The following is a 22,252-nucleotide window of genomic DNA, read 5'->3' as shown; positions in this document are numbered from 1 at the left end:
AATACAAAGTTACAACATTAAAAAGCAAATCATGGTGCTAGTAAAACAACAACTTTGCCAACTAGAGATAACTGAGGAAAAGAGGCAAGGATTTCAGTTCTTATTCTGTGTGATAACAAAGATAGCTCCCCAGCCCCACCACAGTCCTGGGGATTGAATCCGAGAGCACTCTACCACTGAGCTCCATCCCTAGTCCTTTTTACTTTTTTATTTTGAGGAAGTAAAGTCCAGACTGGCCTTGAACTTGCAATCCTCCTGCTGCAGTCTCCTGAGCAGCTGGGATTACAGGCATGTGCCACAGCACCCAGCTGACAATGATATACTGCACTTGAGGACCTTCAACACTGTCAGGAATAATAGGAAAAAAGAAGAGCTTCCAGAATGTTCAAAAGAGGAAAAATTGGATGTGTCTGCAGGAAATTAACTCTACTTTTTAGAGGAGCTGCTGGTTTATTATTATTGTTGTTGGTTGTGGTTTCTTAAAAAGAAAAAAGGACTATCAATTCAGAACATTTTCAGTTTATTGTATAGAACTATTTGTTTAATTGCAGCAAGGGAAAGATGGTGTCAGTCACTTAGCTCCTTTGTATATTTTAGAGCATCTCTTCCCTGTGCAGCCTCAATTGGTAATGGTAGTTTTTTCTTATTTTAATAAACATCAGAATAGAACTGCACCTGCACTTTAGAGTTTAGAGAATGTGCTCACACATATCATCTCATTTGATACTTACAACTGTGTGAAGTAGGCAGTGCAGATACTATTTTTGGAAATGAAGAAGTGGGGATTCAAAGTGGCTAAATAACTTGCCTAAATTTTCCAGCCAAATAGGTCTAGAACTGGCTCTACTACATTACATTGTGTCATTTCATGGTAATACAGCTCTTCAGCGTGCTGCAGGGCAAGACATCCATCATGTTTGAACATAAAATTACAGTAATACAGGAAAAAGTGGGCATTAATGAAATTTGTTCATGCACTATTTAAGTGACCAAAAGATGGTGTTGTTATCTCACAGCTGTATGTGTGTGATTTGTATATTATGGAGTATATCTTATGAACAATATTTGAGTTGGGGAGGGTTGTTTTGATTTTGCTTTTTGTTTGTTTTTGCTAGGGACTGAACCCAGGACATCACACACTAGTCAAGTACTCTACCACGACTACACCCCTAGCCCTAAGACTTTCTTTAGTGATGGTTGCAAATGTGTTTTTAATGAAAATAGATTTTTTTTCTGATTCTATAAATGACACATGCTTTTTTCCATTCTAGTAGTACAGAAAATCACAAAGAATAAACTAGAAAATATCAGAAATTCCATCAACTGAAGTAAGCTGCTGCTCTTTTCAGAATTTAAGCATATGCACATACTCTGGCATGTATGAACAGTTTTATATGGATAATTTTTCTTTTTCAGTGTTGGAGATTGAACCCAGACCTTACACATGCTAGGCAAGTACTCGATCACCAGGTTACTCTCCCATCCCTTGGTATTTTTTATTGCACGACATCTTAAATATTTTTCCATGTTAACAGATGGCGTCTATTTAACCATTTTTAATTGCTGAGGATATAGATGTGTTTTTTCCATCTAACCCTCTATTGAACATTTAAACTATTTACATTTAATTTTTTGCTATTATAAGTTATGATGAAAATTTAGGGTACATTTCCGAAAGTATTACTAAATAGGAGTATACTTCAATTTTAAGTTAGGATAAATATTGCTACCTTAGGGATAATAACCATCAATCAACTCATTAACAACAACAACAAAAAAGACAGGGGACATTTATTACTTTAGAGATTTCTTTCCAAAGATTTTAGAAGTTGTATTCCAGGAAACAGGGTTTTTGATGAATACCAAAGATATGTTTCACAATGTCACTAGCTTCTAAGCACAGTTTCTGGTAAGGGTCTTGAAAGAGATGAAACAGTTTATTTGAATCATTGGGTGAAACATGAACCAATAAATTGTCAATACTGAGTGAAGTTGAGATTCTAGAACTGCCTCAGATACTGCAGAGGAAGGTATCTGAAGGCTTAGGGAGACCAGAATGTTAGAGTGGAACTACCTGGTAAATACCTGTTCACTCACCCCACGAGGGTCCAGAGGATACAGCTGTCACCATGACCGTGAGAAGTAAATTTGTAAGGGGAGCTCCAGCACCATTTCAGTACTCTAGCATGAATCATCCAAACAGACAGTGACAGCTCCTTGGCCAAGTCCCAGACACAAACCAGGTTCATGGACCAGAATCCCAGAACGAAGGGGAAGATGGGTCCCTTGCAGAAGGACCCTGCTACCCTGCCAAAAATTTAGTCTGTATGTGTGTGATTTGTATATTATGGAGTATATCTTATGAACAATCTTTGAGTTGGGGAGGGTTGTTTTGTTTTTGCTTTTTGTTTGTTTTTGCCCCCCAAAAGAAAATCATCTGAATTTTCAGGGATTATCAGACACTTCTCTGAATTAACACTTATTCCAGGAGATTCAAAACATCACCAAAATCTACTAGGTTTCAAAGAGGTAGCATTTACCAGATCAATAGCTGCATATCAGTTGCCAGAGGATGTGTTCATTTGCTTGAGCAACAAAACCACATCTGAAATAGGAGCTATAGTTAGAGTTGCTACCCACTTAAATTTATGATAATCCACTCATTCCTCAAGATCTATCTGTTGGCCAGGTACAGTAGCTCATGCCTGTAATCCCAGCTATTCATGAGACGGAGGCAGGAAGCTTCCAAGTTTGAGGCCAACATGGGCAACTGAGTGATTTCCATCTCAAAATTTAAAGAGAGTTGGGGCGTAGCTCACTGGTGAAGTGCTTACCTAGCATGTGTAAGGCCCTGGGTTCAATTTCCCAGTAACCACTCCCCAACACACACATACACAATCATCTGTTCTCTCCCACCAAATTACCTTGCAAATTGAGCTGCCCATCAGAAATTGAGTTCTTTTTGACCCACCAAACCTTATATTTGGGTGTGTACAGCAGCATTCCACAGTTAAATGGAAGTGGTGTACATGAGATCAGGCTGCAACCTGTCCCAAAAGTACATGTTACATGACAAAGTGGCCCAAATACCCATGGTCCTACTCCTACTGCACCACTTTCTCTTTCTCAGCCAGCTTCTATGGCCTCATGAGGAGCCCCTACCATTGGTTGATTGAGAAAGAGAGAAATCGGACCTGATTTATAGGTGGGTCTACAGTATATGCAACATTACCCAGAAAGGGACAATTGCCCAAATCAATGGTACCCTGAAGAAGGGTGGTAAAGGGACATTCTCCCAAGAAATAAAACACAAAGCAGTGTACTAGGTTATTCATTTTACTTTGAAAGAGAAATGACTCAAAGTAAGAGTTTATACAAATTCATGGACTATAGCAATGGTTAGTTACCTGGGTAGGAACCTGGAAGGAACATGATTGGGAAAATTGGTGACAGAAAATATGGAAAAGAGATATGTGGATTGACTTCTCTACATGAGCAAAGAATATAAAGATAATTGTGTCTATGTGAACGCTTACCAAAAGGTGACTTCAGAGTTTAGTGAATGACTGAATGTGAAAGGTTAAGAAAAAGGATGAGTTGAGTATGAACATAGCATAATGAATTCCACTATTGTATATAATTATAATGAATCGACAAAAAAAGAAAGAAAAAAGATTAATTGAAAGCAATCACAAGACTATGATCACAGGAAACTAAGAGAATGGTGAAACCAGGAAGGCTTTCAGGGTGCAAATAACAGAAAGAGTCCAGTTTTTGAGAAGCAAATACCTTTGTACAGCATAACATACAAATAGAGATCCCATATAGATGGCTAGTTGTCTATGGATGCAGATCTGTAAGGGACAAAAATGGGATCTGTAGTTATAAGAGTGTATAATCTTTCTTAGAAAGTAGCTAAGTCCTGGGAGGACCAAGAACTGAGTTTTATAAAACCACAGATGTAGGTGGGGTAACTTACAAGTCAAAGAGAAATGATGAGTAAGAGACCTAACATAAGCATCCAAAGGAGGTTTTGCTTTGTTTTAAAAACTGGATAGTTAATGATGGTAAAAGCAATGAGAATTTAAGACTTAAAATGACTATTCATCACACAAAAGTCTGTACATGAAGCTTATAGTAGCCTTATTCATAATATCCCAAACTGGAAACAGCCCCAATATCTTTCAGTTGGTGAATGGTTAAACAAACCATTCAGCAAAAGGAAGCAATGAGCTAGTAATATATGCAACATCTTGAGTGGATCTCAAGAGAACTGTGCAACAAGACTAAAGTCAATCTCAAAAGATACATATTTATATTACTATTCCATTTTTATAACACTCAAAATTATGGACATGATGAACATATTAGTGCTTGCATGGGTCATGGAGGGGACAGGGGTGGGCATAAGTACAAGTGCAGAGCCCAAGAGATCTTCCTGGTGATGGGACAACTCTATCTTGATTCTGGCAGTGCCAATACAAACCTACGCACATCATAAAATTGCTTAGAACTATACACACACAAACAAATGACCCCACAGAAAAGTGATGAAATCTCTAACTTTTCATGTAAGACTTCACTATTTAAGTTACTATTGGGGAAAACTGGATGAGGGATACATAAGACCTCTCTCTACTATTTTTCACAACTTCCTAGAAACTCTCATTACTTCAAAATGGAAAAAAAGAGCTGTCTCAGGGGCAGAGGAGTTAGCTATTAGGTTTAGCCAGGAGCAACACTTTAGGGATATTTTCTCTGAAGTGATGAGGACAATGGTCAAAAACAAAAAAGAAAGGAATGCCAAATAATCTCTTCTTCCAACTAAAACCAAAAAATCCACAGTGTTTTCTTAAGATTATAATTCATACCAACCAAAATGAAAAGAGCAGGGCTAAGGGTGCACTCAATGGTATAGCACCTGCCTCGCATGTGCAAGGCCTTGGATTCAATCCCCAGCACCAAAGAAATAATAATAATAGAACATAGAAAAAAATAATAATAAGGAAAGGGTCTTTTGAGATAAAGAAAAAAGGGAGGATTCCTTTTAGAATGTAGCAAACGAGCACACAGTTTGAGAAGATTTTTGGACGTGCTAGATTCTTAATGTTTGATTTGTTGAGTCTTAATGCAAAAGGAACATGAATTGAAGACACCGCTTTTCTCTAACTATCCTCCAGGACAATTAGTTTTTCAACCAGGAATCAACATCCTCAAGGGCCAAGATTGCTGCCTATCAAGGACTTACTACCAAGGATTATTATCATTGAGCAGAGATGAATAACTTAAGTGATAAGTCACTAGGGGGTATATTTGCAGCTCAGCATGTGGGACCAAAGAAGTCCACACATTGCCTGATCTAAAAATAATCACCCTTGATGCAGAATCCTGCTATGTTCAGAAATTTAATATACAAGACAAAATGTTTCTATCCATCTCAGAAGTTCCTATTATAAATAACCTATATCTGCAGATCTTATTGGCTCAAATGATTCACCTCTTTCTAGCTCTGTCTTCCCATATGCTCCTTAAGAATATATATGTATTCTCCAAATCTCTAGGTCTCCTCCAAATCTAATCGTGACCCTCTCAATAAGTTTCCTTCCAAATTCATGAGAGAACATTTTTCTTTGCCTTTGAATATTGTCTGTAAGATTCCATGAATAAATATACTTTTAATAGCCAGGTGTGGCAGCACGCACTTGTGGTCCTACTTACTAGGATGACTGGGGCAGGAGGATTACAAGCCTAGGAGTTCAAGACCAGCCAGCGTGGCAGAGCAAAAGCCCATCTATATAGATCTATATCAATAAACAGACAGGCAGACAGATTAAAGAGAGAGAAAGAACAATAGAAAGAAATAAAAAAAGAAACTATTACCAACCTGAGGACAAATCTTGGAAAATCTTGCTCATCTGTTTTGGTTTCACATAAATTAGGATGTTTCCATAAAAAAAAAATAGACTTAAAATTTTATTACTAGAAGGAACCTTAAAAGATTATGTAAAGATTCTATATCTCACTCCCAGTCTTTTTAATTTTTTTATTTTTTTAAATATTGTTTTAGTTGTCAATGGACCTTTATTTTATTTATTTATATGTGGTGCTAAGGATTGAACCCAGGGCCTCACACATGCCAGGCAAGTGCTCTGCCACTGAGTCCCAACCCCAGCCCTCCCAGCATTTATTTAAAAAAAGAAAAACAGATATAGAGCTGGGTGCAGGGGCTCACACCTGTAATCCCAGCACATTGGGAGGTTGAGGCAGTAGGATTGTAAATTCAAAGCCGGTCTCAACAGTTTAGCAAGGCCCTTAGCAACTTAGGGAGACCCTACCTCAAAATAAAAAAGGGCTGGGGATGTGACTCAGTGGTTGAGTGCCCCTGGGTCAATATGCAGTACAAAAACAAACAAACAAACAAAAACAGATTCAGAAACAGAGGCTAAAGAAATTAAAGTAACTTCAAGTTCACGAAACTAATAACATTAGAGAGACAAAAAGCTTAACAATTTTAATGCTATTCTTAGAATTTAGAATCTTTGTCCTTTTGCCAAAACAAAACAAAAACTACTATACCATTGCCACTATTGTTGCTACCACCCCAACTCTTTCCTAAATTTGAAGACACATTTGAACCAACTACAAAGAAGGGTACAATTGAGACCGGTGGCCCATGCCTATAATTGAGCAGCTCAGGAGACTGAGGAAGGAGGATCAAGTTCAAAACCAACCTCAGCAACTTAGCGAGACCCCATCTCAAAATACAAAATTTAAAAGTGCTGGGAATGTGGCTCAGTGCTTAAGCACCCCTGAGTTCAAATCCCCAGTACCCAAAAAAAAAAAGAAGAAGAGTACAAAACCAGGTGTAGTGTTGCACACCTATAATCCCAGCAACCGGGGAGGCTGAGACAGGAGGATTGCAAATTGGAACCAGCCTCAGCAATTCAGGGAGACCTACCTCAAAATAAAAAAATTTAAAAAAAAAAGGGTTGGGAATGTAGCTCTGTGGTCAAGCACCCCCGGATTTAATTCCCAATACAAAAAAAAAAAAAAAAAAAAAAAAACAAAAAAAAAAACAGAAGAAGAAGAGTACAAAAACTCCCAACACATAAGAAATGATTAACATTTAAAGAGATGGAACAGCTTATTACCCTGATTTAATCCTTGCATATTGTGTACATGTATAGGATTATCATCTGCACCTCATAAAGATGTACAAATTTTATGTTTCAATAAAGATAATACAAGTCAATTATATTTTTCAGCTCAATCACTTGCTATTAAAAGGATGTGGTCATACATCTTAAAGAGCATGTGTGAGAGAGACAGAGGCAATTTATATCTACATATTGTACTTTCTGGCTGTATTATAACCCTTAACAAACTGTATGATTGCTACTTGTAAACTCTGTTCACCTGCCACAATATAAGTACCTGGAAACTAGAAACCACTTATTTCTCCTACTTTGTGTCTTTATTTTCCCCCTTTAAAATTATTAACCATTTCAAACATTCTGAAAAATTTAGAGAATTCTATAGCAAACATTCAGTATTACCAAATCTTTTGTTATATACTTTTTCTTTTTGAGATGAAATATACTTTTTAAAAAATCATTTTAGTTGTAGGTGGACACAATACCTTTATTTTATTCATTTTTACCTGGTGCTGAGTATGGAACCCAGTGCCCCACACATGCCAGGCAAGCACTCCTTGACTGAGCCACAATGTTTTTTTTCTTTTGAGACAGAATTTCACTATATTTCCCAGGCTGGCCTCAGATTCCTGGGCTTGAGAAATCCCACCACTGCAACCTCCGGAGTGGATGGAACTACAGGCACATACCTAACCCAGTCAATTGTGTTAGATTTTTATTTCAGGCTTTTAAAAACTAAATATTAGAAACACTGTTGAAATCGCCCAAATTCATTCCCCTCCCTCCCTCAGAGGGAACCACCATCTTGGATTTGGTGTTATGTTATTCATATGCATGTTTTTATAGCCATACCACATATGAAGCAACATAAATGCATTTTATCATTTTGCATATCTTATGCCCTAAATATTTTTCTTAAATTTGCTTTACTATCTCTTATCCAACTTGCTAAGTTGCTGAAGCTGGCCCTTGAATTTGCAATCCTTCTGCCTCAGTCTCCCAAATTACTAGGATTACAGGTATGCATCACCATACCCAGGAATATTCTTCTAGATGTCTTTTTGTGCCCACATGCAAAGGATTCTTTGCTATAAACATTGTTATGAAAGAATTGCTGTAAACATTGAAAAAGTGATTTAAAAATTAATAGATGCTGACAAATTGCCCACTAAAATTGTTGTCTGATATTTTGCTGCCAAAATTTGAGTTTCCATTTGGTCTCCTCAAACTTTTAAAATTTTGGCCAATCTGATGGGTGTGGATTATTGGTTGACTTAAATATTCCTGGTTATTAGTTATATTGAGTATATATTCCTATGTTCACTGCCCATATTAAATTTCCACTTCTGACAATTGCCTGTTTTTATTCTTTGCCACTTTCTCTCCAAAGTTGACCAGTAGTCCTTCCTCATGTGCTCTGCATGTACTAATTTTAGGTCAGATTCATGCATAACTTTTCTCAATGAGACCTTGTCCTATTTATTTCCAGTAAACAGAAGAGTACCTGAAAGAATCTAAAATCATGAAAACTGCAGAACACTTTTAAACTTAAGAAAGAAAGGGAAGAAGGGAGAGAGCAATTTCATACATCATTCTGCCAACGTATAAGCATTCAGAAAAGATTCTACAACAGACTTTATAAGACTAATCAATTCATTTTAGTTCAAAATATCTGATTTATTAATTTATTAAAATTTTACCATCATAGCATCAGGGCTTTCTGTGTTGTTAGAGGTTGATGGTGATGACTTTTTGTTTTAGACATTGGGTTTTTGTTTTTGTCTATCTGGGCAACTGTCTTTTTCAGTTAATAACTAAGCTTTATGTGCAAGACATTGCTGAAGACTGAGATTCTGCCACAGCATAATGAGGCCCCTCTCTTTCTCTCATGGATCTCACAGGTGATAAACAAATACACATGTAAAACAGATAATTACAAATTTTGATAAATTCTATGGAGAAAATAAGCACTAAGTTTAATGGACTGCCCAGCCGTGTGGTGGGGGGTCACCACAGTTAGAGGACAGTTGATCTGAGGAAGCGACACATACATGAGCTCAGACTGTAGTGAACCAGCAGGAGCAGCCAATGAGAAGGGCCTGAGGCCAGAAAGCAGACCACTGTGTTTAAGGAATTGTGGTAGTTTGAATGTGTACCCCACATTTCATATTTCGGTAACTTAATCCCCAAATTCACAAGCTGATGATATTTAGAGGTAGGGCCTTTGGGAAGTAATTAGGAATGGATGAGGTCCTGAAGGTGGGGTCCATGATGGGACCGGTAGCTTTATAGGAAGAGGAAGAGAGAGCTGAGATGCATACCTGCCCTGTCTCACCATATGATGCCCTCTACCATGCAATGACACAGCAAAAAGCCCTCACCAGATGCTGGGCAGGTGCCAGCACCATGCTCTTAGATGTCTCAGCTCCAAAGCCATGAGTCAAATAAACCTTTGTTCTTTGTAAATTACCTGGTCTCGGGTATTTTGTTATAGCAACAAAAAACAGATTGAGACTGGAACAGAAAGACCAGTGTGACTGGAACCAGGAAGGGAGAGAAGTCTAAGATGATCTCAGAGGCAGGGGGTGTCTTGTAGGTCTGCTCAGGAGGGTAGATTTGCAACTGCTGTTTTTAAAGTAAATTCTTTTTCTTTTGCAGCAAATCACTACAGTTGAAAAAACTCTATAACTAGGTTATACACTCATAAGTAGGTTAATAAATGTCACCTTACAATCTCTTAAGATTGTTTTATTGCTGTTTTTTCCTTCATCCCCACCCTCACCTCTTACTCTATAGAAGGTACAATTACATAAAAGGTACATATAGTCCACATTTGCTTTCCTTAGGCATAGGAATTACACTGGGCTATTTCCATACAGGCAGTATTCTCCTAGCTCTTCTCTATAGATGCCAATTAGAAGATTAGCGTCTTTTCTCTCTCCCTCTTTGCTATTAAATAGTCACACAAAAGCTGAGCTGACAAATTACTCCCTCCATGGTGCTCGACAAAGACAGACAATAGATCATCATCATTTACTGTACTCAAATCCTATTAATCACAGATTAATGAGAACATGTCTAGTGGGGAAGAAATCACCAGAACGTGGGCCTATTGGCTTGTTACTCATGTACATCTGCTTGGGCTTTACCTTTAGTGTCATGTCATCTTTTATCACATTGAAATAATGTTTGCTCCAGAAACATAATTAAGATAATGGAGCAGCTTCAGAGCCCTTCCCTTAATAATTAAAGAACCAGGGTTATACTTCTTAGTCCAGTGGCTTTTAAAAAACTAATTTCCCTCTGTTCTTGATTATTTCCTTTTTCTTTTGCTCATAATGAACATCAAATCTTGGAGGCTTTTTTTCCGCCTCTCTGTAAACTAGGTGATTAATCCTCATGCCCAAAACTAGGACAAAGTCAGAGTCTGAATTCTTTTTTCTGTTGAGATAAAATTCATATGACATAAAATTCACCATTGTAACCACATTAAAATATACAACTCAGTTCCTTTAGCAATTCGAAATAATCTAAATTCAGATTAATACTTAAAATACCATTTAAACTTGTAAGAAATATCAAGTGCTATGTTTGTTTTCCTTAATTCTTTCTGCAGTGTGCCATTTTGTTTTTTAAATTTTATTTATTTATTTTTTAGGTGCTGGGGATCAAACTCTGGGCCTCGTGTTGCTAGGCAAGTGCTATTCTATTGAGCTATATGATCCAAACCACTGTTTTATTTTTTTTAATAGCCAAATATTTTTATATTTTAAATCTGGTTTTCACCAGTTTTTGATTTCAAGCTAATATTCTGTATTACTTTAAAGCCTAGAAGTTGGGGCTGGGGTTGGGGCTCAGTGGTAGAGTGCTTGTCTAGCACATGGGAGGCACTGGGTTCGATCCTCAGCACCACATATAAATAAATGAATAAAATAAAGGTCTATCGACATCTAAAAATAAATAAAGCATAGAAATTGAAATTTGGGTTCAAGTTTAGTATTTCTCAAGGTCTCCTACTGCCCTCTTGTCCCAACAAGGGGCAGAACTGTGAGAACAGATATAAAGTTTAAAAAAAGGAAAGAAAAGAAAAGAAAAAGAAAAAAAAAGCCAATGGCATCTGTAATCAGCTGATAAAGAGGGGGAAAGAATCATAATTCAGGATTACAAAATTGAAGAAAGTAATTGTTCATGTTATTAAAATCTAGAACATGTATTTGTCACTCTTGGAAGGCAGTGGTGATTAGCGCTCAGGGCTGGATGAGCTGTGATCTGAGGCTCTGTGATTAAGCCGTGATTCAGCACCACAGGAAGAAAAACAGCTCCACAACCGAGAGCTGGCAAGCAGCAGACGGGGGAGGGGAGGATTGCAAAGAGCCTCTTAATTAAATTTTAATTATTGCTAATTAGAACTACTGTTTTTTTTTTTTTTTATATCCCCAACAAGGAAGACAAGAGTTGATCTTGCCTTTTTATTATTCTGCTAATTAGTTTCCCAAGGAGAGGTTTGAAAGGGCAGGCTGCTTCCACAGTATCCAAGTTTTTAGCTGAGCTCAGAACTGCAGGTAGATCCCTACCCGAAAAGCCTGAGCTTTCATATTGAAGTAGCTCTCCTTCAGTTTGAAGATGCAACAGAGAATGAGTTATATCTGGCCACTATTGGAAGAAATCCTTGAATCAGTTTTCCCCTTGTTTATCTTCTACCTCATCTTCATAATAGTCTCAATGATTTTGCTTAATTGTTAAAATAGAGAGCCAAACCTGTACACACATTAATATATTCAGGTAAACTTTATGCTTTTGTGAATTGCTAAGTGTCAGAGACAGCTTCTACTTGATTTAAAAAACCAGATGTATACAAAACAAGTGACTACTTGTCTGGATGTGGTGGCGCATGGCTGTAATCCCAGCTGCTCAGGAGGCTGAGGCAAGAGGATTGCCAGTTTGAGGCCAGCCGGGGCAAAACAGATCCTGTCTTAAAGTAAAAAGGGCTGGGATGTAGCTCAGGAGCACTTACCTAGCATGCACCAGGCCCTAGATTCAATCCCCAGTGCTGTTGTTGGGGGTGACTGCAAGTTTTCTCTTGCAGTGAATTGAATACTTTATAATAAGTAAGAACAACAAATCTAAGTCCCTGTTCTGAAGGGCTCCCAAGCTCTATTAAACACCATTTAAGAAAAAATGTTCCAGGTGAACCACGCTTGAGATTGCAAAGCAAAAACCCTAACTATAAAGACATAATCCCAGAAGCTTCCCAAGATCTATTAGTATTCTAAACCCTCTGCAAAATATGAACCCTATTTTATAAGTGCATGCATTTCATAACTCTCCTCCCAAGATAATAAAGCTAAGAGTTCTGAGTTGGTGCAACTCCCTGTGTTAATTACAATAAAATCCATCAAATGAAATTACATTTTTGGAATCAACAGCATTTGGCCAAGCAAACCCACATGCCTTGACAGCCTCCTTTGCAGTTGAGTCACATTAACACATGTGTTTGTTTCCTCACCTCTTGCAGACTCGAGAGCCCTGTGATATGTTAATTCACACCAAATTCCAATCCTTTTCCTTGTCTTTATCTTCCCAACTCAATGATATGATGTGTTGACACCTTTCATACTGAGAAGAAAAAATGCCTAGGCAAGATCTTATTTTTACTCATTTTAATTAAAATTACAAAAACTAGAAAACAAAGAGTAAATAAATTAAATCTGCCTTTCAGTGCCATTCACCATCTGCCCTATCAATATCCACTCTGATCTGAATTAGTCTAAAAAGTCATCTGGGTCTTCCTTACACTGATTAGTCAATTAGCCATATCTCACACTGGTGGAAAATGTGTTTTTCAGGTCAGTAGGTTGCTCTCACAACCTTACAGTAGTTGACATAGCAAATAAAGACAGACTTCTGAGACTCCCCATTAATGCTCCCCATTAATACTCTGCTGCTGCTTTAGCTTATTCCATATTTGAAAGCTATCTAATGCTCCTATAAGTTTTCAAAATCATAAATTTACTATATAACCAGTTTTCTTCATTGTATTTTTTGTGTTAGATATAGAGCAGGCTATTATTAACTTCATTTTCTCAAGTGAAGAGGGTCCACTAGAAAATGGTCCAGCTCACTTATACTCCTTCTGTAACTTATTTGTTATACTCTTGTTGCTTGTTCTACAACCACCTTATTAGTCAACAGCAACTGATTTTTTGCCTTGGGGATAGCAGGGAGAGGAGGTTTGTGATGTGGGGAATCACATATGCTAATCAAAGGCTGTGCCTCTGAGCTAACCCCCAGGCCTAGGACCTAGGTTTTTTGTGTTTGTTTGTTTGTTGTTTTTTGTTTTGATTTTTGTTTTTTTTTAATTTCTTTTTTTAGAAGTTGATAGACCTTAATTTTATTTATTTATTTATTTATTTATTTATTTATTTATTTATTTATTTATTTATATGTGGTGCTGAGGATCAAACCCAGTGCCTCACACGTGCTAGGCAAACACTCTACCACTGAGCCACAACCCCAGCCCAGAACATGTTTTTTAAGACACTTGGACTGTTCCAAGTCTCTATGAGTCACTGTGGGAAAAGCCTCTAGATGGGCTACCTTTGAAAAGAATTGTTGTAAGACAGGAAATGAAGGGGTCTTGTGGTTTGGATTTTAAATAACTGCCAAAGACCATGGGCTAAAGACTTGGTGGTTGACCTGTGGAACTGTTTGGAAGTGGTGGAACCTTTAAGAGGTGGGGCCTAGGAGAAGAGGTTGGGGAAGTGCTCTTGAAGGGCTATTGGAACCCTGGCCCCTCCCTCTCTCTCTTTGTTTTCTGGTTGCATAAGATGAGCAGCTTTGCTCTACCATGTGCTCCCTGCCATGATGTCCTGCCTCACCACAGGTCCAAAAACAAAGAAGCCAACCAACCATGGACTGATATATCTGAAACCATGAGCCAAAATAAACTTTTCCTTTATTAAGTTGATTTTCTCAGGTGTTTTGTCATGGTGCCAAAAATGACTAAAAGACACAAAGGGGGAAATAACAAAATAAAACAGGAGAATAACACTTCACAGAACATAACTGCTTGCTAAGAATTGAGGAGTTCAATTCAATCTGTGCATTTGGTCTCTTCCCTACCTACCTACTTCTACCCTCCTGTTCCCAGTCCCCACCACCCTCAACTAAGAAAAAATAAATAAATAAATAAACCTGTGACCCAGTAGCACTCAAGGACACCTTGATATGTGAAGTTCCAGTAGGATGGAACTAGCAGGAGTTCTCAAAAGCTAGATTTCCTAATCTTTTTTAAGTTTGGAGGGCTTTAGTGAACTCACTAAGGTAAAGATTTATCACAAATAGTGCATACCTAAATTAAAGCACATATACCATGGTCTGAAAGTTGTGGCATCCCAAAATTCATATATTGAAAACCTAATCTCCACGGTAATGGAATTTGGAGGTGGGGACTTTGGGAGATGATTAGGTCATGGAGACGGCCCGATGTGATTGGCACTTTTTATTTTTCCCTTTTGGTGCTGGGCATTGAGCCCAGGGCCTCATGCATGCCAGACAAGTGTTCTACCACTAAGCTGGATTCAATCCCCATTACTTTTTATTTTTTATCTAGAGATGGTCTCACTAAGTTGCCTGGCCTTTAACTTGTGGTCCTTGCTGAAGAGTCCAGAGCTCTGCTTTTCTACCACGTGAGGACATGGCTAGAAGGCACCATCTGTGAACAAGGAAGCAGGCTCCCACCAAACACCAAATCTGTCAGTGCCTTGATCTTGCACTTCCAGCCTCCAGAAATACTAAATCTGCATTGTTTATGAACCATTTGTCTTCATGGTATTTTGTTATAGGAGCTCAAATGGACTAAGACAGTAGGTGGAAAGTCTTAATCCTGTAATCCCAGGAGGCTGAAGCAGGAGGATTGCAAGTTCAAAGCCAGCCTAAGCAACTTATTTAGGCCGTAAGCAATTTAGCGAGACACTGTCTGAAAATTTATTTTTTTAAACGGAGGGGGCCGGCGTGTGGCTCAGTAGTTAAGTGATGCTGGGTTCGATCCCCAGTACCAAAAAAAAAAAAAAAAAAAGATTGAAAAATTTAAAAACAAGTTAGTTTCAAAATAGTATTCATATCTCACACTATGAGTGTTCCAAATGGAAGTAAAGGAAGGAGGGAGGATGGAAAAAAGGAGAAGGAAAGAACTAAAAGAAAGGACCATTCCCTTGTAACCTTAAACAGGTAGGGGCTGCTAACTATGAATTAAAAGCCAGAAATCCTTAAAGAAAATATTGATAAGTTTAACTACATAAAAATATTTTTGTGGTTCTACATGGCAAAAAAAAAAAAAAAAGCATATGTGATCTCAAAAGACAATTACAAATGGGAGGAAAGTGATTGTAATACTTTTCACAGACAGAAGGCAAATCTCCCTTATCTAGAAGGAGTTTCTATAAAAAGAAATAGGAAAAAGTCTAATTAATCCAATTTAAGAGTGAAATGAGCTGAAGATAGGAACATTTCACAAAAGAGGAAATAAAAACACTAAGAAAAGATACCTAGCCTCACTTATAATTTTAAAAAATCAATTAAAACCATACTGAGATATCATTTCTTAGCTATTAAACTGATAAAAATTTGAAAATGCACACTGTTGGCAAAGCTGTGGGGAAACAGGTATTCTTTTTTTTTTTTTTTAATCTTTTTTTTGAGTTGTTTTTTTTTTAATTGTAAACAAATGGGATACATGTTGTTTCTCTGTTTGTACATGGCATAAAGGCATACCATTTGTGTAATCATAAATTTACATAGGGTAATGCTATTTGATTCATTCTGTTATTTTTCCCCTTCCCCCCCACCCCTCCAACCCCTCTTTTCCCTCTATACAGTCCTTCCTTCCTCCATTCTTGCCCCCCCCAACCCTAACTCTAACCCTAACACTAACTCCTCCCACCCCCCATTATGTGTCATCATCCACTTATTAGCGATATCATTCGTCCTTTGTTTTTTTGAGATTGGCTTATCTCACTTAGCATGATATTCTCCAATTTCATCCATTTGCCTGCAAATGCCATAATTTTATCATTCTTTATGGCTGAGTAATATTCCATTGTATATATATACCACAGGGAAACAGGTATTCTTATACATTGCTGGTGGAAGTATAAATTAGTATGACCCCTAGAGAGGGCAATTTGCTATACCTACCCAAATTCCATATGTATAAGTCCCTGGGGTTGAGGATATAGTTCAATGATAGAGCACTTGCCTCAGATGCACAAGACCTGGCTGCAATCCCTAGTAGCCCCCACATACATGCATGCATGCACACACACACATACACACAAAGTATAAATTCTTTGCTTAGCAAATCCTCTTTTGGAAATCTGTCCAATAGATATACTTGCATAGGTTATTCAATGAAACATTTCAGTAAAAGACTATGAAACAATCTAAATGTCTACTAATAACAAATAAATTATGGTACATCTACATAATGAAATATTTTATAGACATAAAAACACCAAAAACCTTTATATGCTAATATGGAAAAAACCTTCAGAATAAAGTTTTTTTACATGTAGAATAGTGCTATCTTTTGTTTTAAAAAGTAGTTATTTTGTTCATACATATTCATACTTCCTTATATATGTAGAAACTCTGGAAAGATTCAGAAGAAATTGATAACAGTGATCATGGGAGGAACCAGGCAGATGAGAGTGACTGTGTGTGTGTGTGTGTGTGTGTGTGTGTGTGTAGTGCTGGGGATCAAATCCAACTCATGATAAGTAAGTACTCTATCACTGAGCAACACTCCCAACTTCTAGAGGGGACTCTTGTGTACCTTCTAGTCTTTAACCACACATACACATGTTCTCTATGATCCTTTCTAGTACTCAACTATGAGTTATAAATTATAATAAATTCTGGTGATCACTTTATTTCTTTATAAATTTTTATTGCCTCAACATTAAACATTTTTTGATTTTTTTTTCTTTTTCGCAATATAAGAGATGGAACCTAGGGCGCTCAAACACTAAACTACATTCTCAGACTTTTTTTTTTTTTTTAAACTTTGAGACAGGGTCTCCCTAAGTTGCAAGGTTGACCTTGAACTTGCAATCTCCTGGCTCAGCTTCCTGAGTAGCTGGCATTTCAGGGATACATTAGTATACCCATCTACCTGTATATTTTTTTCTTTTTTGAAGTACTGGGGATTGAACCCAGGAGTGCTTATCACTGCACTATATCCCCAGCCCTTTATTTATGGTTTTGTTTTTAAGACAGGGAATTGCTAAGTTAATTAGGGCCTTGCTAAGTTGCTGAAGCTAGCCTCAAACTTGCAATTCTCTTGCATGCACCACCACTCATGGCCAGATAAGCTTTTTGAGGTGTAAATATTATTAAAGCACAATTCATAAGGCCAAATTCCACGATCAGAAATTCCAAGAGACTTCAAACCTTTTTATTATAATTTTGGAACCAGGAATGTATGTATTTAAATACTACTTGAAATGTACTAGTCAGCAACTGAAGCTCAAAATATTTGTTCAGGAATTTTTTTCTTTTAATGTTATTTACACTACTAGTTTGACCCAAATAGTGTCATCACAATGTACTTTTCCCCTGTCCTGGATCAGGCAACATAAACAGAGAGGAAAAAGAATGGGCTGAAAGTCAGACTATCCAGGGCCATGCCCTCACTCCATCGCCTACCTGAATGACCTTGGGCTGATTCTTCATCTTAAAATGGGGGTAATAATGGTGTCCACATCATAGGACTGTTCTGACAATTAATTTTCCACACATGGGAAATACCCCCATAAACTTTAAGTATTTTATATGCATACACTTACCCCATCTTATAGACTCCAAGAAAGAATATGAAAACAGAAATTTCATCTATAAGCCATATACACATAAACATATTTGAAAGCAAAACAGAAAGGTTCTTCATGACAGTATTTTCAGCCAGTTATGATAGTACACACCTGTCATCCCAGCAACCTGGAAGGCTGATGCAAGAGGATTGCAATTTGAAGTCCAGCCTTAGCAATTTAGGGAGACCCTGCCTCAAAATATGAAAAAAGGACTGGGGATGTGGCTCAGTGAGGAAGCATCCCTGGGTACAATCCCCCAGTACTGCAAATTAATTGATTAAAACAGGAAGTTCCAGTTTAAACAAGAAATCATTGGTTTGCATTTCCACCACCCTGTCTCTTTGCCATGCATATGGATTTTCTCTGATTATTTGTTTTGGGGTGGGAAATAATAATTAATCAGAATGGTAGGTGCTTATCTTTCTTTACCCAGGAGATGAACTGGGGCCCAATCCTTCATCTTCCCAGGCTTTCACTGCAATAATGAGATTCCATTACATTGAAAATGGTGCAGTTCCCCAGGGGTCCGTTGTACTCAGATTTGGCCTATATGGATGATGGTGATGAAAATTAAAGAATAAGGAAATTCACAGAAAGAAAAGGTAGCATTTCTATTTGCTTTCCATGCTTTACTTTGCCTTAATTCAATCTTATAATGTCCATTAAAAACTTGCTTCATTGCCAATGAGGAAAAATAAGGCAAAATAATAGAGATAAATTGCCAAACAGCTTCAGAATTCAGTATTCTCTGAACAGTATTCTTCTTCCTTCCACCTCTGGTCTCCACCCCCACTGCTGATCAATTCTCATTATTAGCTCTTAGAAAAACAGACAATCTCTGGGACAAGCCTGGCTTCAGATCAGAGAGTCAATATTCTACTGTAACAATCTGCCAAAAAATGCAATTCAGGCACATTTAAAGTGTGTCTCCCCAGAGGAGAGCGAGAAACAGAGGCCATTGAGAAGAGCTTCACTGTTTGGTTTGATTCAACCACAGCTGCCTCTGACATTTCTAAGCCAGTCAGGGTTGCAATCCCAAATGTGAGTGAGCAAACGCAGAGTGACCACAGACCAACACGGAGGCTTCCTGGTTCAGGGAGTTTGTCCAGCTCGCTTCACCATCATTAGAGCTGAGTTCAAGACTGGACTCTGAGAGGCCTCCTGTGACAGAAGGTGTAAGAGCAGCAGCACTTAGAAAAATAATTTATGAGACACAGAGAGAGTAACAAATGAAGAATGCTCCAGAGTTGCAAGACACAGAATAAACATTTCTCCATGAGTGTATGAAATTGTTATTTTTGTAGCCAAAGATGGTAGAGCATCTGCAATGTTATGTCATTCAACTCTATGTACTTACATTTAATAGATGAAACACATATATAATAAAAAAACAGAATGGAATAGAAATGATCTTGGAGAGATCAACTGGTCAGAAGCCAGAAGTGAATAGAGAATAAATGGCTTGTTCACGTGTTGTTAAATGATTTTTTTTTGCACTGAGGACTGAAACCAGGGATGCTCTACCCCTGAGGCACATCCCCAGCCCTTTTTATTTTTTTTATTTTGAGACAGGGTCTCACTGAAATGCTAAGGCTAGCCTTGAACTTGCAATCCCCTGGCTTAGCCTCCCCAGTCACTGGGGATTACAGGCACACACCACCACACCTGGCCAATTTTTTATCAATATAATTTAATTATAGTTAATACTTTTTTCAGTGACAGAATATATGTATAAAGAGTGAAAGAGAGCTATGAAAATTTCATTTTAAAGAATCCATGTTCATTATATAATAGTAATAAAGGATATAAACTAATAAAATTCTATATTTCAGCTGCATAAAAAACTGTACAATATATACAACATTAACAGCATTTCTGGATTTTTAGATTAGCTGTAATATAAACTTTCCTAAAATTTCAAAATTTTTGATCATTATACAGATTTTACCTTTTCTTCTTTCCAAACATCAAAACAACATTGATCTATAACAAGAATGCAACTATATTAAAGTCCAAATTTTTAAATTTTACATGTATCACTTTTCTTATCTCTCCTCTAGCTACAAGATGAAATTTATTGTTCTCTCTCCTGCTTTTGTGTGTGTGTGTGTGTGTGTGTATGTGGTACTAGGGATTGAACTCAGGGATGCTGTACCTCTGAGCTACATCTTCAGTGCTTTTTATTTTTTATTTTGAGTCAGAGTCTCATTAAGTTGCTGAGGCTGTCCTCGAACTTATAGTCCTCCTGCCTCAACCTCCAGAGTCACTGGTATTATAGATGAGAGCCACCATGCCCAGCTAAGTTTACTATTCTCTTCAGAACTAGCATCAGAATTTTTTAAAAGTCAAACTTTCTTTCCAAAGTATTTACAGATAGGGCCCCTGGAGTATTAGAGAAAGAGGTAAAGATGCGTGTGTGAAATTGAGAAACATGTTGTCCTGGAGAGGGAAAAGAGGGAGTAAAGAACTATTAAGTATTTTTAAAAAAACAAAAAATTCTGGGTGCAGGTAGCATGTACCTACAGTCTCAGCAGTTGGGAGGCTAAGACAAGTGAGTCTCTTGAGTCCAAGAGTTTGAGGCCAGCCTGAGCAACCTGAGTAGCATAGTGAGATCCTGTCTGTAAAATTAAAAGAAAAAGAAAGAATGATTAACTAGAAAACAATACATAAATATAAAGCAATTCATATATCAATAGCTGCTAATCCCACATTATAGTTGAATACTTAGTGGGGAAATGTTGTAAAAAACAGAGGGTTATCTTTTTTGTGGATTATTATTTCTTCCATGATTTACCAAGTTTTTCAAATTATCTACAGTAAAGAGGTATTAGGTTGTTTGTTTTTTTGTTTGGGAGGTATTGAGGATCAAACCCAGGTTCTCATGCGTGCTAGGCAAGTGCTCTACCACTGAGCTACATCCCTAGCCCTTTCATATTATTTTGAAACAGGGTCTTGCTAAGTTTCCCAGGCAACCCAGATCCTCCTGCCTCAGCCTCCCGAGTGACTGGGATTACAGGAATGTGCTACCACACCTGGCCACGTACGAATTTTATAATCAGAAAAAAAAATCTAAAAACCAGAGGAGTTTAGACAAATTAAAAGAAGGAGAGAGTATATGGAACGTGGTGAGCAAAGCTTTGAGGGTAGTGATGGGCTCAACATGGTCTGGGAGCAATAACTGATACCAGGACTTCTCAAAAGAGATGGTGGGAGAGAAACTGAGAAAAGGAAATTAGGACCCACTGGAGACTTGTAATGCCAATTTAACCTTCTGAGACTAGAGTAGAAGATGGAAAGCCTGGGATGCTGAGCAACTCTATTTGAGTCTGCTTCTGAAAACAAATCCTAGCAAGATTGCCAGGCCAGTCAAAGTGATGGAAAAGCAAAATGGCCCATGCAAGTCATAGTGGATGAAGGACATGAATGAGGGAATCTATTCCATCCAGATACCTGTCTGCCTTAGGTAAGTAAGATAAAGAAAGGAAATTATTAAAGGGTCGCCAGGCAAAATTAGGTCTGCAGTCTGGATACAGTAAATCTCAAGTTGATGCCAGGGAGTCCTCTACAGCAAGAATTCTTAACCAAGACATCAGAATCACTTGTGAATTTTTTTTATTAAAAAAAAAAAAAGGCCTGTACTGTCCCCCTTCTCCCCTCAGAAGACACATACATTCCCCAAATTTGACCCTAAACCCTCAGTTGACATCATCCAGGATGCTCCTTCTGGGAATCCACACTGGAAGAAATGGTTATAGGAGCTAATTAAGATCAAGTTCTTGAGGCTTATTGTTCTGTGACCCAATTTCAGATGGCTGTCCCCAGCAAAACTCTCCACAGGCCTAAAATGGTGTCCCTCTCCCCAAATCATCAAGGATGAACAGACATTCCTTGTTTAGCCCACATCTCTGTGTGACACCTGCTGATGAATCTATTTGAGAAGGGCTATCATCCATCCAGTTCCTGGATGGATAAAGTCAAGCTATTCAGTAAATTAAAGAGAATTTTTGCCTGTGCTCTATGCTAACCTTCATGCCTATTCCTGGCACTTCCAACGTCAGTCAGGTCTACACTTTCACAAACCCTAGGTCAGTACTTCCCAAGCCTCCCTGAAGATAAATCTCAGATTCCCGTGTCCAAATCTAGATCTATAATCACAATTTCCAGGAACAAGTTCAGGCAACCTGCTTTAGACAATTCCCTCATAACCCAAGCGTACTTCTGAAAAACACA

The sequence above is a fragment of the Sciurus carolinensis genome, chromosome 2, assembly GCF_902686445.1.
Source record: "Sciurus carolinensis chromosome 2, mSciCar1.2, whole genome shotgun sequence".
NCBI lineage: Eukaryota > Metazoa > Chordata > Mammalia > Rodentia > Sciuridae > Sciurus > Sciurus carolinensis.
This window is presented reverse-complemented; position numbering follows the sequence as displayed.